At 34.3% G+C, this 16,366-nt stretch overlaps 1 pseudogene; it reads left to right on the plus strand.

The window, feature by feature from the left end:
• Positions 1-13,915: 13,915 nt before the first annotated feature.
• On the plus strand, positions 13,916-14,034 carry LOC111732048 (annotated as a pseudogene).
• Positions 14,035-16,366: the final 2,332 nt, after the last annotated feature.

Below are 16,366 nucleotides of genomic sequence, written 5' to 3' on the forward strand. Positions count from 1 at the left end.
TTTGTATTTCTTTGGAGAAATACCCAGAAGTGGAATTGCTGTTGCGTTTATAATGTAGTTGCATTTTGAAGTTTCTGAGGAACTTCCATACTGTTTTCCACAGTGTCTGTACCAATTTGTAATTCTACCAATAATGTACGAGGGCTTCCTTTTCTCCACATCCTTGCCAACACTTGTTATTTTTTGATTTGTTGATGACAGCCATTCTGACAGGTATGAGGTGATAACTCACTGTGGTTTTAATTTGTATTTATCTGATGAGTAGTGACATTGAGCATCTTTTTGTATGTCTATTGGCCATCTGTATGTTCTCTTTGAAGTAATGTCTCATCAGGTCCTCTGCTTAATTTTTGATTGTATCGTTTGTTCTTTCAGTGTTAAGTTCATGAGTTTTTTATAAATTTTGAGTATTAACCCCTTATTGGGTGTATTATTGGCAAATATCTTCTTCCAATTGGTAAGTTGTCTTTTCATTTTCTTAATGGTTTTCTTTGCTGTGCAAAAACTTTTTAGTTTGATGCAGTCCCATTTGTTGATTTTTCGTTTGTCTGTTTCCCTTACCCAGGTAGATATAGCAACAAAAATATTTCTAAAAGTAATGTCAGAGACTTTGCTGCCTATGCTTTATTCTAGGAGTTGTATGATTTCAGATCTTATATTTAAGTTTTTAATCTATTTTGAGTTTATTCTTGCACATGGTATAAGAACATGGTCCAGTTTCATTTTCTGTATGTATCTGTCCAGTTTTCCCAACACCATTTATTGAATACACTTTATTTACCCCATCGTATCTTGTCTCCTTTGTCATAGATTAAATGACCATCCAGGTATGGATTTATTTCTGGTTTCTCTGTTCTATTCCATTGATTTGTGTCTGTTTTTATGGCAGTACCATACTGTTTTGATTACTATAGCCTTGCATTATAGTTTGATATCAGGTAACATGATACCTCCAATTTTGTTTTTATTTCTCAAGATTGCTGTGACTATTTGGGGGTCTTTTTTGATTCCATATAAATTTTGGGATTATTCGTTCTAGTTATTTGAAATATACTAAATGTATTTTGATAGGAATTACATTGAATCTATAGATTGCATTAGGTAATATGAACATTTTAGCAATGTTAATTCTTCCTATCCATGAGCATGGTGCATGCTTTTATTTATTTGTATCTCCTTCAATGTCTTGTAATTTTTTGAGTACAGGTCTTTTACCTTCTTGGTTAAATTTATTCTTAGGCATTTTATTGTTTTTGATGCAAATATAAATGGGATTGTTTTCTTAATTTCTCGTTTTGCTAGTTCATCATTGGTGTATAAAGATGCAACAAACTTCTGAATATTGATTTTGTATCCTGCTACTTTACTGAATTCATTTATTAGTTCTAACATCTTTTTTGGTGGAATCCTTTTCCACATACAGTATGATGTCATCTGCCAATAATGACAATGTTACTTCTTCCTTTCCAATTTGGATGCCTTGTATTTCTTTTCCTTGTCTGATTGCTATGGCTCGGACTTCCAATACTATGTTGAATAAAAGTGTTGAAAGTGAACATCCTTGCCTTGTTCCTGATCTCAACGAAAACGCTTTTATTTTTTCACTATCGAGTACAATGTTAGCTGTGGATTTTGTCATATATGGTTTTATTATGTTGAGGTATGTTCCCTCTATTCCCACTTTGCTGAGAGTTTTTATCATAAATTTATGCTGGATTTTGTCAAATGCTTTTTCTGCATCTATTGATATGATCATATGATTTTTAGCCTTATTTTGTTTATGTGGTAGATCACGTTAATTGATTTGCAGATATTGAACCAACCTTGCATCCCAGGTATAAATCCCACTTAATCATGGTGTATGATCTTTTTTAATGTATTCATGAGGGATACCAGCCTATAATTTTCTTTTCTTTTTTTTTTTTTTTTTTTTTTTTGTTGTCTATCTGGTTTTAGAATCAGGATAATGCTGGCCTCATAAAATAAGCTTGCAATCCTTCCTGCCTCTTGAATTTTTTGGAATAGTTTGAGAAGAATAGATGTTAATTCCTCTTTCAATGTTTGATAAAATTTACCTGTGATTAATCAGCAATGCCTTCAGAGAAAGCTCTTGATCAACTGAGAAAGTGTTTTTAAAAATTAGTACACAGAAACGTCATTTAAAATGAAGTAGGGAGGCTAGAAGGGGGAGCTCCATGCCCACACCAATCACAAAGAACAACAAGAAGAACTCTTTGTAATAGCCCTACCAACTTATTCTTCCTCTCTGCGAAAGACTCTCCTCTTCATTGTTTTAGCTGACTTACACATTACCTGCCATAGTTGTATGTGCCAGATTGCAATTTCTTGTTTTACCCAAATAAACTCAATTTGCTGGAGAAATATCTGGCTGACCTTCTTTGTTTAAAGTCAACACAGACACTATGCCACAGACAGAAGGGCCTAAGAGTGAAATTCCACATGTCTCTGACATGAAAGAGCTCACAATGCAGCCTGTACTAGAATCACCTAGGAAGCTTGTAAACATACAGATTCTAAGTCTCCAACTTAGTTCTGAGTTGTGGGCTCAGGAATCTTTGTGATTTACAAGCATTTAAGATGATTCTGATGTAGGCGACCTTTGGATGACACCTTAAGCAACTCTGCCTAGTAGGAAACACAGCTGAAGGAAAGCTTGTCACTAGGAGTGATTATGTTGTTGGCGGACAGTGAAGAATTACCTTGACTGGAGAACTGGGTCCCTCTCATGGAATAGGAGGATGAGAGTACAGAACATTGGCAAGGTCAGGCAAGAACATGCAAAACTTTGAATAAGAGCCTAAAGAAGTTCAAGAAGATGTCATATCATTTGAGACACATCAAATAGGTCATTAAATAACCACTGAACATTTCGAATAGAAAGGCGTGTAGTGAGATTTATGTTTTAGGCAAGTTCTTCTGGCAGCAAAGTGTAATATGAATTGGAGCAAAAGGAGCTTGAGAGTTTCTAAAGTCAGAAAGCATCTGTTGTAATTGTCCAAGTATGAGATGACAAGGATTCAGATCAGGATGGTAGCAATGAACAGATATAAAAGGCAGAAGGATTTCCAAGGGAACAAAAGTTTGCAGAAGATGAGGTGGACAAAGATTCAGAAAATGTTCCAAGGTTTGGTACTGTGACTAATGAAAGATTGGAGATGACAGTGATTCACATAGAAAGGTAGTAAAGGAAGACGGATTTTCTGGGAAGACGAAGAACAGAGATTTGATCTGAATTGAAAGGAGAAATATTCAAGTAGATGTCTCCTACTAGCAATTAGAGATATTGACTACAGACTAAGGAAAATGTAGACCCCCCCAGGTCCTAATAATGTGATATGACCCAAACTGTATTTTCCATGTTGGGTTTAGTAAGAAAAAAATATTGTTAATACACCATGAGTGATCTTTATCTATATATTTATTTTTAAGTTGTATTATTTATTATTTTTAGTGGAACAGAAACTGCATAATTTTATTTTCCTTTTAAGTGCATGAAAAAGTCAGTGTAGGTGTTACTTTAAGGACCAGGGTAATGCTTTTGCAAGAGGCATTTGGGATGACATTGTATGGATTTTATTTTAGTGTAGAAGGTATTACAGGTACTCCCTTAATGCCTGGTCAAATAAAAACCTTTATACCATCAAGGACTTGCAAGTGTTCAGAATTTTCAAGGGCAGGAGCAGACTCTCAGGAAATAGGTAAAAGTGAAAAATGGAGAGGCTAAAGTTGGTTGATTTATAAAGAGCTAACATTGTTCACGTTGTGTTTTGCAACTTTATATGAGGGGGAAAAAACAGGTTTATTGTAAGAAAGGAATCAAGAAGTTCCCACAGAGGAAACAAACATATACTGTATTAAATAACATATAGATATTAAACCAAAGTGTTTATTTCTGCCACAGTTTATAAGATATATTAAATCAAAAATTTTGAATCTTTAAAGAGGTCTGTGATGTCTATTCTCAGACGATCAATACATCTAAAAAGAAGCTATGTACTAATTGGTTGTAGGTCTCCAGGAACCAACAAGTATGATATGGGCTACATATCATTTAAACCATGGCCGATATATTAGCCATTATTCACTGACTAAAGAGATCTAGAAAAAGTTTTCCAGGGCAGCCTGCATTGACTATTTAGGCCAAGAATAACAGATATCACTTCTGCTAAACAAATGAAATTTGGGGTTTGCCTTTATTTTTTAAAAGCAAAAACGAATAAAAAAATAAGTAACTTACAAGTTTAAGGTCTAAAATTCAAAGTCTCATCTTATAAATTATGAGAATTCTGCCAACACATAATATTGACAGTGATTATCTATGTAGGTTAAGAAAGACCATGTTGACAGGTGAATTTTCAACTTCAAATAGTGAAAAGCAAGTGGAATTTGACTTGGCTATTGATAAGCTATGTGATTATTTTCTACCATACTAAGAAGATGTCCAAAGTAATACTGGAAAATCCCCTAAAGGCTGTTATGCTGCTGACTGGAAACTTTGTAATGTTTTCTGAGTGATAGTTTGGTAGATTTTTAAGAGTCTTGGTAGACTTGACTACAGTATTTTGAGTATTTAGTTGTATATTGGCGAAATTAAATACTCAAATATAATGAGCTTAACTATCATCACAAAGTATTTATGTAAAGACGATGCAGTGATTGCTAGTGTTTCATTTACTCTTTGAAACATGGGCATGTGAGGATATTTAAATGATTTGGATTCTATAGGCAGTAAGAAGTGCATATAAAATACACGGAAAGTGGTTGTCTTCCTTCGTAGACTATATGCAAAGCATTCGTTGCTTTAAAAGCCCCCCTGCCCCAAAATGAGGCCACCTGCCTCTGCCAAGGTGGGTTAGTCACTTCCCGCTCCTCATTTAGGCAGGCTCCAGGTTTCTGTCTCTGAAGGAAGTTTTCTCACTGATGTCAACTCCTCAGCTAGTTGGATGCCAATTATGCAGTACTGAAATCCCAGGATTATCCAAATTTCTCTTTCTCAGAGAAAACCTAATACAAGGTACAGTTGGCGACATAGCCCTGCATTCATTCTCCATTCTTCCTCCAAGCAACATAGCCAGGTGTAGCTTGGGGATCTAAGGGATATGAAAATAACAGATGTGAGTGAAACTTCCTCTTGGCTACTGCCTTTCTCTGTCACGCAAGCAGCGCTATTGTTTTAAGAGGCTACAAATTGAAAAGAATCTGGTGGCAAAGGGAGACATGCAAAATCTTTTTTTCAGGTTTAACCCACCCAAAACAAAAAGGTATGTTGCATATCAAACCTCATTCAGACATTAATAAAAATAAACTTGGTGTAAATTCTAACACCTCTGTAAGTATGCATTATTGCTTTCCTATATAGTATTCGTTGAAATATATTGCTGCTTGTTATACTCTTCTTTGTAATTCTAGAATAAGTCCCTTCAACTCCATTAAACGGTTATACCACTGTTATTTTTCCGTGTTTTACTAATAATGATGAGCCCTTTTGGTGTTATGTACTAGGAAAAAAATGTGTCATAAAAAGATGTCTATTAGAAAACAAACTCCATAGAGCATGGATTTTGTGTCTACCCTGCTTACTGATATATCCAGTTTCTGGCACTTATTACTATGAATGAATGAGAGAATGAATGAATGAAAATTGTATGTTTAAAATATAAATAAAATAACAAGTCATATAGATATGAATTTCCTTTAATAGCAAATTCGTTTCTCAAGCAAAGCCTAGCATTATTCACCAAGACTAATCATGCCACCTGGTATAAGTTCTCTGTTGTTTACAAATTAATAGTAGCTCCTCATAGCCTAAAGATTCTCTTTTCAGGAAATTGATCATCATCATTTCAATAGTTCTTCTATAGCAGAGATTCTGGTCTGTCACTTTTATTCTCAGTGCTATGTTATAGGATCTTCAACTAGTACATTTTAAATTTTGAATATATCAGTATTCTCTTATATTAAACAAAAGTTTCAGCATCGGGAATTCTCTGGTGGATTAAGTCTTTGTGGTCAGGAACAGCTACTCGACTGAAAGATATTCTCTTATGTGAGCGTAGCCATCAGTCTTTCTCATGAGTGTGAATTCTGACTTCTCTCACATTATCGAGCAGGCACATATTATCTTTTAATGCTTGGTGTATTTTGGTCATATTTCCTACTTAAAAGTCAAATTACATGTGATTGTGAATTCCTTAGGTAAATATTGTGCAGCTACATAATAAAAAGGAAGTAAAGCTGGAAAAGGTCTCAATTTATTGTAGTTTCTCCTACCTCTGAGAATCCTTAACACATGGCTCACTTCTTTTGTTATGTACTTTACTGCCATTTTTAACAAAATGTCTTTCCACTTTGTACATTTGAATTAAGAGTAAAATGACAAGCAGCATGAAGAATGTATTAGAAATTGCCTTCATTTCGTTGTCTGATAAAACCAAATCTACCTCTTGCCTTACACTCTATTACTGACACTGAAATATACGTATGTTAAAAATTCTAACATATCTGTATTACCTCTCAGATTTTGTAGCTAATATAACATAAATAGAACATTAATGCCCTATTCTTTAAGAATTAATGCTTACGAAAAGATCAATAATTATTGAATTAAATATTTAACATGCAATTTAGTATAAACCATATATATGAGTTGTGTACATTATTTCATAATTTGCTGCATTGACATGTAGCAATGGTCTTTTTAAACTTTCATTGTTCCTTTTAGTCCTCCATAATTCTTCAATATACATAACTTTTCTGCATAGTCAATAATAATCTGTGTATAACTTAACCTTTGTACTCATTTGGCATATTCTTCACTCTTATCTCTTTCTTCAGGAAAATGATTTCAGCCATGGAAGGCATGTTGGTATAAAAATATTACTGGCATTTAAAAAAATACTTTTCCTCTCACTAGTGGGACTTTATATACAAACATGGAGCAAAACCTGCCATTATTTGTTTTAAAATTTTCTATGACTACTATAACACTTTTCAAAAATTATCCCAAGAAAATAATCTCCCATTTCCTAAGGAAAATATGCACAAAAATTTTTATTACGTCAATGTTTATAATGGTTAAAAAATGGATCCAACATGTGTCGATTCATAAAATTGTAGGGGAGGAAATTTTTTTTTCTTCTCTTCTCGGTTCTTTAGGCTAATCTAGTAATTAAATTGACATAAGACAGATTAACAGAAGACAAATAAATTTAATTGCATATGTATGGAGGCCTCCATGAGACTGTGAAACTCACAGTCAGGAAAAAAAGGTTTCTATGCTACCCAGAGCTAAGGAGAAGGAGGTACGGGTCTGGGACTACAAAGAGGGGAAGACAATTCACAGGGACATGGGAAGAACAAATGTTTAGTAAGCAAATGTATGTTGTGCCATGCAGAGACAATGAGACACAGAGGAATTTGAACAAACAGGCCCTACCAAGCTTCTCCCAGCCCACCACACCTAGCCCATACTCTTTGTAGTTATCACTGGTGATAGTTCTCTTCCTGGACCAAGCCATCTATCTAAATTCATTTAAGGTATTTAGGGAAGGGTAGAAAGCTCTTCCTGAGTCTTTTGGGTCTCGGTTTTCTTAAACTGAAAATAATCCACATGCCAAAGTGGCACATTTGGGGTAGGCTTTTTCTGAACCCTTTCAGAATCAAGAAAATCATGTGACATCCATGTTGTGAAGTAAACTGTAACCATTAAAATGAAAATTATGACTATTACATAGTTATCTGAAAAAATAAATGTATTAGGGTGTAAAAAGTCAAATGCAACATTGTATCTATAGTATGATTACAGATATGTCAAAGCTATTTATATATATACAGGGGAATTAGAAAAGAGCAAGAATAGTGAACACAGATAAGTGATTAGAGTTGTAGATATGATTTTTTATTTTAAAAATGTTTTTGCTGTTACTGTTATGAAAGTGATTTATTTTTTAACATATTTTGAAGTTTTCATATAACCACCTATTTCCTAACCAACTGCTGATGATAATAGACTGTAATTAATGCATTGTCTTATCCCGTTTAGCCGTTGGTGTTGAATTCGGGCAGCATTCATGAGCTGTTAAGTTTTACGACTCAATAATGACAGAATAGCTTCTTAAAGTCTAAGTGACCTCCAAATAGCTGAAAGATATGTTTAGATTCTCTGCTATTAAAGAATAAATAATACAGCCTATTCTTTCAGTGGGGGAATTTATTTGGGCAACTAAAACATGTAAAAGAGAATTATCTACATGTCATTCATTGTTCTCTATACCATAGATGGAATGGGAGCTAAATGCCATACATAAGCCTGACAAAATAAGTACATGATTACTTAGAATATATTGCTTCTGTCATAAAATTCTAACTGGATTCAGCTTATTCAAGTTTAATTCAATGGAACTTAATGTTTTCAGCCTTCTATCCTCTGAAATTGGCATTATTCTAATCCTAGCTCATATACGAATATTATCTATTGTTCCAGCACTGCAGCTCCATGCGCAAGGACAGAGAACTTTATGAATTAGTTTATTAGCATGTTTTTTTCTAACTACATAGAAAATAACATGCCACTGACTGTGGTAAGCAGAATAATGGCCTTAGAAAGCTGTCCACCCCCTAATGCAATGAACCTGTAACTATAGAATCTAGCATGGCACAAAGCACTTTGCAGATGTGATTAAGTTAAGGATCTTGATTTGGGGAGACTATCGTGGATTGGTTAGGTGGACTAAATGTACACAAAAGTCCTCATAAAATAGAGGCGAGAAGGTCTTAGAAGGAGATGTAAGGATGCAAGCATAAATCAGAGGAGAGAGATTTGAAGTACTGTTGGCTTTGAAGATGGAAGAAGGAGCCACGAGAAAAGGAATGTAGATGGCTTCCAGAAGCTGAATAAGGCAAAGAGATGGATTCTTCCCTAGAGTCTTCAGAAGGAATGTTGCCCCGTTGACAAGCTGAGTTTTGCCCGGTGAGACCTATTTCAAACTTTTGACCTCCAGAACTGTGAGGGAATAAATTTGTGCTTTAAGCCACTAAGTTTGTGATAATTTATTGTAGCATCCATAGGAATCTAATACAAGGTATTTCATAATGTATTCTCAAAAAGCTCATGTAAATCTGTTTTGAAGCTCAAATGATACTTGTTAAGCATGCTAGGAAATGTTACTATTTCAAGGAAGATTTTGGGGAGGCAGAGAATTCCCCCACTTTGGCCTTCCTTAAATTCTTATGGCTGGACTAATAATGAAATCGACATGAGACAAGATTAACAGAGGAAAAAAACAATGAATTATTTGTGCATGGGAGAATCATAAATGATGCTCTGAGAAATGATGAACCAGCCAGTGTTTTATACTTTTTAGACAAGAAAAAAAATTGTGAAAAATTGACAGGACCCCCCCCCCCAAAAAAAAAAGTTAGTGCTCATTAAAAGGAACTTAATCAAGGTTTTGGCATTCATTAGTAAGAAATCGAAATGAAATTTGGAGTTGGGTAATAAATTAGAAAAAAGAGAACAAAGTTTGTTTATATAGGCACTTTGCCTCTGGATTCCTTAACTCTAGTGATAAGGGTGACTCTGGGTGTAGGGAGGACACTTCCAGAGAGACAGAGAAGGTTAGACTGTTCTTCTGGCGTTGGCAGTTTCTTAATTAACCTTAGTTCAAAGTAATTAATATGCTTTTGTGGAATATTTTGGGGCAGCCTGCCCTGGGTCCCAACAAAGGTCAAGAATCGACCCAATTTTAAGACAGAATCAACTTTCTCATGAATATCTATCCAATACTAATATATTTTGTATACTGACATTGTTCTTTGCCACATTTTTCTAACACAGAAAATGATTTAATACTCCATATAAAGTGACACATGTTGCCTAGACAGCATAGAAAAATGTAAGATTTCGGATTTTTAAGCCTAGAATGTAGGTTGAATGTTTCCGAACTTCAAGGGTCACTAGGATATTGGTAGTGGTGGCAGTTGTTGTACGTTTCTTGTCTTTCTTCTTCATAAGGAAATCTTATCCCCTGTGTACAGAAAGACTTGCCTGGATCTATCTTGAAGCTTGCCTCTAGCAGTGAAATTCCTAACAACCAGGCAAATCGGAAGAAGATGAAGCTATCATATAAATCAGTGCTGTTTAGAGACTCACCCATTTACTGAGCCAAAGGACCAGAGTGCCCGGGAGAGCATGATTAGGAAGTATAGGTGGCTCTTTCCAGCAGTTAGAATCGAACTCCTTTTTTTCTATGTAACCTGGTGACATTTTCAACTGTGACTTCCCCATTACTTTCTAAGGAAACAAAATAATTTTTTCCCATAGTTTTTGCTTTCTACCCCACACTGTAGCAAAGGTCAAAGTTGACTACCACTCTTATTTCATGAAAATAATCTTAGTTCATTATATGGGAAGCAACCTCCAATTTGTGCTGTTGCTGTACTGTAAAACAAAATTCAGTGAGCAGACTCTTGGGACATTTAGTAAGAGTTTTTTATAGACTGTGTTTTACTCAAAAATTGTCCAGCATGAGGCGTCAAAATAGGAACTAGTAAAAGTGGAAAGCAAACCAAACTTGAAAAACATTGAAATATATAGCTCTTTCAGTAGTTCTGAGTTTTTCCTTCTGCAGTTTATTAATTGGATTATTAAACATGTATCTGCAACTCCTACCTGGAGTAAATAAAATTGGTCACTTACCTAACACATTATTTTCTAGTATCACAAAGGATACACAGCCTATCTCACGATTCTTCAGAAGTTCCTTTTCAGTTAATTGGCAGGTGAGGAATTCTGGATCATTTCATAAATGTGTACTGTGTGCCAGGCCAGAAATATGGCGTATGGTCAGGGTTTGTTGGACACTGACATCATGCTGATTTGAGTGTGTGCAACTTGTTAGGGCAATTTGGGAGCATAACTTAGAGGCACAGACTGAGGTGGCAGTATAAACAGAAATCTTTGCTGCTCTATCACAGATTCAGCCTCTATAATATAGCCCATTGTTCATGTCTTTCCACAAATAAAGATTTTTGACCCATTGTTGGGTGCTGGTAAAATATACCTCAGATTTACTATGGTTATAATTGTACATTCTTTCTTATTTATTTTTAAGTTAATATTTTAATTTGTATGTCAAGTCTATTGCATTATAGTTTATATATAATAAAATGTACCCATTTCAAGGTTGCAGTTTGATGTTTTGAAAAACATATATCTAGTCATGTAACCATTACTGCAATTAAGATATAAAGTATTTCTAAAAGTTTTATCCCGAACCTTTGAAATCAATTACTTCTTCCCCACCCGCAGTGTTCAAGACCTACCGATCTGCTTTGTGTTACCATAGATTTGATTTAACTTTTCCAAGATATCATATAAATAAAATCAGACAGTATGGGCTATATATGTGTCCGGTTTCTTTTGTTCATCATATTGCCTTTGAGATTTATCCATGTCGTATGTGAAATAATAGTTCTTTTTTTTTTTTTTTTTTTTTTTTTACTGCTAAGTAGTACTGCATTGTATCGATGGACCACAGTTAGTTTATCCATTTGCCAGTCAAAGGACATTTAGGATGGTTCCAGGTTTTGGCTATTATGAATCATGCTGCTATGAACATTCATGTACAGGTTTTTGTCTAAATGTGTTTTTATTTCTCTTGGATATGCCTAGGAGTGGAATTATTGGGTCATATAGTAAGTGTATGTCTAACTTTGTAAGAGACTGCCAAATTGTTTTCCAAAGTGGATGTAGCACTTTGCAATCCCACCAGCCGTCATGAGAATTCTGTTTTTCCATATTCTCACTGATACTTTCTGTTAACACTCTTGTTAATTCTTGCTATTCTAGTATGAATTAGTGGTGTCTCTTATGGTTTTAATTGGCATTCCCTGTTGATTACTGATGTTGAATATTGTTTCACGTTCTTATTGGCCATCCACACATCTTCTTTGTAAAGAGTGTACAAATTATTGTGTGGTTTTTAATCGAGTTGTTTACCTTTTTATTATTCAGTTGTAGATGTGGTTTGTATATCCTGGATAACAATCTTTATCATATATATGTATTATAAATATCTTTTCCAGCCAATAGCTTTTCATTTTCTTAATGATTAGAAATGACTGAATTATTTAAGTATTTGTCTGCTACAGCTATGTCTTTGTGAAATGATCAATGTTGCTTTTTAATCTGCCTTTGTGACAAAAGATTCTAAAAGTCTAAGACTTTTAAATTTTAGAACAGTGAATTCTAATTGAGTGACATTTTCAGAAATTCTTAAAAATAGTCAGGAACACAAACATAGTATTAATATTTTTGACTTGACATAATAAACAAAATCTTCCCTGTTAAAATTCTCTATGTAGGAGTATAGAATCAGAGATATATACCAAAAGTATCATCCTGATGGCAATCACTTATCGTACTGTTTGTTTAGAGAGTTCTTTTAAAATCAAACTGTTATGTTGATTTCATATTTTAAGTAAAAGTAATGTTTGTGTGTGTGTGTGTGTGTGTGTGTGTGTGTGTGTGTGTGTGTGTTCAGGGAGTCACAATTCTATGCATTAACACAATCGAAAAATACAGATTATCAAAGCACTGTATCAGTTATTTAACTTTTGAAATATCACATGATGTTAATAATGTTTTTCAGCACATAGTGTATGGATTCATGTATAAAGAAGCAAGTATTGCAGGGTTAAATGAGTTTCCGCTAATAAATCTGTGCAAATATCAGGAAAAGAATACCTCAAAACAGCACTGACTACCAGACCAGTGGAGCTAATGGAAAGAGTTAATCAATTATGCAAATTAATAAAAAATGTGACACATTAGGACACATCATGGTAAAAAAATTAATTATAAAGATAATTTTAAAAACATAGAAACATCTATTAAAAATAAAATCGCTTTGCCTACAAATGTTAGACTGCCTTCAGACGTTTCCTCTTCAAAACTAAATATAGGAAAGCAACTGTTCTATACCTTTATATTTCAAGGCACTGAGAAAACAATAACAGATATGGAGTCTGCTACCCTTGAGGGTACATCTTGATCTGGCTTGCAGGGTTAACTCACAAATACGAGGTTGGCATTTTGGATAAAAGGAAAGATTTAGAAATTTCTTGCCATATTAAGTAAGGAGGGCCATTGGGCAGTGAAAGTATGATTGAACCTTCTGCTAATCTGGGCATGTGTAAGTTTGAATGTTAAATTTTTAGACACTCCTAGAGATGAGGGAAGCTTATTCATACCACAGTGTTAAAAAGGGAACCCATGTTATCTAAAGGAATTTAAAGTATTATTATTCAAATTTATTTATTTTATGTATTAGGGTATTAAGTATATTTTTTGAATGAGAATTATAGAGGCAGAAAAGTTGAAAACCAATGTTCTGTATAATTTTGTAGAAAAAGCGTTGTGATCCAAGTGTTTTAAATCTAGTCAAATCATGTTCAAATTATGAAGGTCAAAACGATATTGGAAAGTATGCCACTCAAATTCTTATTTTAGAAAAAATGTTTTTATAACAAATACTCAGGATTACTGAGCAACAAAATTAAAATATATGTGTAAGAAAATTGCTTTTGAGTACTAGCAGTAAGCAGTGAGTTCAGTTAAATATAGTGATGTCAGAATAATTGTAAATATGATTACAAAACTCAGTGTAAATATCAAAAACAAGATTGACAATGAAAGCAATAGTAATTTTGTAACTGTAAAATTTTATAACTGTAATCTAGATTTAAACCTCGGATTGTTAACAAAATGGGAAAGGGTAAGAGGAGAAACAAAAATAAGCTAATGTCTTCATATTGCATTGAATACAGTCAAAATAATAATTTCACTTTACACTCTGATAAAGAAAGAAGTAACATGTTAAAGATTCCTAACTAAGTCTACGGCCATGCCACCCTAAACAAACCCGATCCTGTCTGATCTCGGAAGCCAAGCAGGGTCGAGCTTGGTTAGTACTAGGATGGGAGACCATCTAGGAAGACTGGGTGCTGTAGATGTAAAAAAATTAAAAAAAATAAAAAGCAAGGGATTGTAAGCTGACAAGATCCTTGCAATCTGTGAGGTCAACCAAGGATTTCCTTGTCTAAAAACAAAAACGAAAACAAAAGATTCCTAACTACTAGCAGAATTAAAAATTGGAAAGTATTTTCTAAACCAAGGACTTATCAGGAAACAGAACACAAAGAGGAAACAAAATAACAATGAAAGTAAAATAAACTAAATCAGCAAAATGAGACCACATACATCTGAAAAGACAACAAAGATAAATGGTTTAAAACTCCATTTTGGACACGGTTATTGACCTAACCAACTGTCATTCTCTTTGTTTCTTGCAAACACCATTTATCTGTCATATGAAGCCTGAAAATGCATCGAGATATCTCTGATGAAGCATCTTGGACAATGAAATGTCAAGAGAAATGCAATGATTTTTTTTTTTTAAATCAGTTAAGTGTTCTGTACAAAAGATGGACCTAAAACAAAGTGACATTATAGGTGGAATGTAAAATGCAAACAAAACAAAACGAAAATCAAATCTATATAAGTCATATCCCACTGAGGCTACATTATTAGAGAAAAGATTAGGAAAAATTCAGGTGATTGTCTTATGTTAGCTTCCTATTATGGCCTTCAGTAAGGTCTTGTGTGTGTGAGAGAGAAATTTAGGTTGAAGGTGACTTATCTGAAAGCACAGTGGCAAGAAGATACAGCTTCACTGAGAGGGTTGACAATAGGCTGGACATTTGTAGGAGTTAAGCACTGCAGTGCACAGAAAGTTCAATCTGAAGCATGTCTAGTAAGATCAGAGGAAAAGGAGGGTAAAGGACAGTAACAGGGAATGCATTCTCTGCCCCCAATATCTGGCTTCTAGTTAAACTAAACTACTTAGGGCTAAAATAATATTTCAGATAAGCTTTGACAGAGGAAAGGAGAAAATAATCATGTGAAACAATATAAAGTACAGAGCATCACCTATGATGTATTCTTGCCAAAATTTTCTACCTGAATCTAATTAAATAAAAAGACTTACCTTCCAGTTTAGAATAGAGGAACAAGAGAAAGCAATCAGGTAAATTCAGAACGTGAGAAATTATACCCAATAAATGACCGAATTTCTTTAAATGTCAACATCATGAACAAGTCAATATTTAGATTAAATAAGACTAAATATATATAACAAGCAACTTCACTGAGAAAACTTGATTGGATTTTGGTTTGGGAAAATATATAGAAGATATTTAGTGTAGAGTGATGATATGTGTGTGTGTGTGTGTGTGTGTGTGTGTGTGTGTGTGTGTGTGTGTATTTAATTTATTTTTTGATGGCGACATTGGTTAACGAAATCCAGTAAGTTTCAGCTGTACATTTTAACAGTAAGGCATATATATATTTACATTGTGTGTTCACCTCCCATAGTTAGATTTTTCAAAGGATTATATTTTAGAAGGGATTCAGAAATGGTTAATTTTCTAAGGACGATAATAGTTTTGTGTTATGTAGGAAAATGTTAATTTTAGAAGAGGCATGCTGAAGTTTGGAGGATGAAGAGTCATGACTCTTAAGACTTAATTCCAAATGGTTGAAGAAAAACCATGTACATATACATAAACATGCATTCATATATTTGCATATCTAGATAAATCAAATGTGGCAAAATGTTACTAATTGCTGAATATCTATGGTGAATTGTGGGGAATCATTATTCCAGTAGTGGCTGCCTGTTTAAAAATGTGAGTTTTGCTGTGAAACCCACTGCTCGTTTTGTAATGCTCCAGCATCATGGCATTCCAAATTTAAAAAAAAAAAATATCAGTGTAATACTCAAGGAAAAAAATAAAAGCAAATAAATCGCATAGCACTTCATTGAAGGGTCAGTTGGAGAGCACTAGATAAAGAAGAGAAAGGACTAGAGAATTAAAAACAAGGTCTAGAATGTCAGAAATATGGGTTCCATTACACATGCCCCTTTAGCTAATAACAGTGAGCCAAGTTTGTTTTTATTTTTGTTTTATTTTGTTTTTGGTTTTGTTAACATTCTTTCGCTTTCCATGTTCATTTTTAATTTCAGGGAACTGACACCTGACTCTCTTGACAGCCATTATACTTATATTCAAATGCAGCAGTTCCCAACCTTTTTGGCAGCAGGGGCCAGTGCTCCTATGAGAATCTAATGCCTGATGATCTGAAGTGGAGCTGAGGTGGGGATGCTAGTGCTGGGGAGCAGCTGCAAATCTGGATGAAGCTTGGCTTGCTTGCCCTCTGCTCATCTCCTGCTATGTGGCCTGGTTCCCAACAGGCCACTGACTGATACCAGTCCCTGGCCCGGGG

The sequence above is a fragment of the Pteropus vampyrus genome, unplaced genomic scaffold, assembly GCF_000151845.1.
Source record: "Pteropus vampyrus isolate Shadow unplaced genomic scaffold, Pvam_2.0 Scaffold421, whole genome shotgun sequence".
NCBI lineage: Eukaryota > Metazoa > Chordata > Mammalia > Chiroptera > Pteropodidae > Pteropus > Pteropus vampyrus.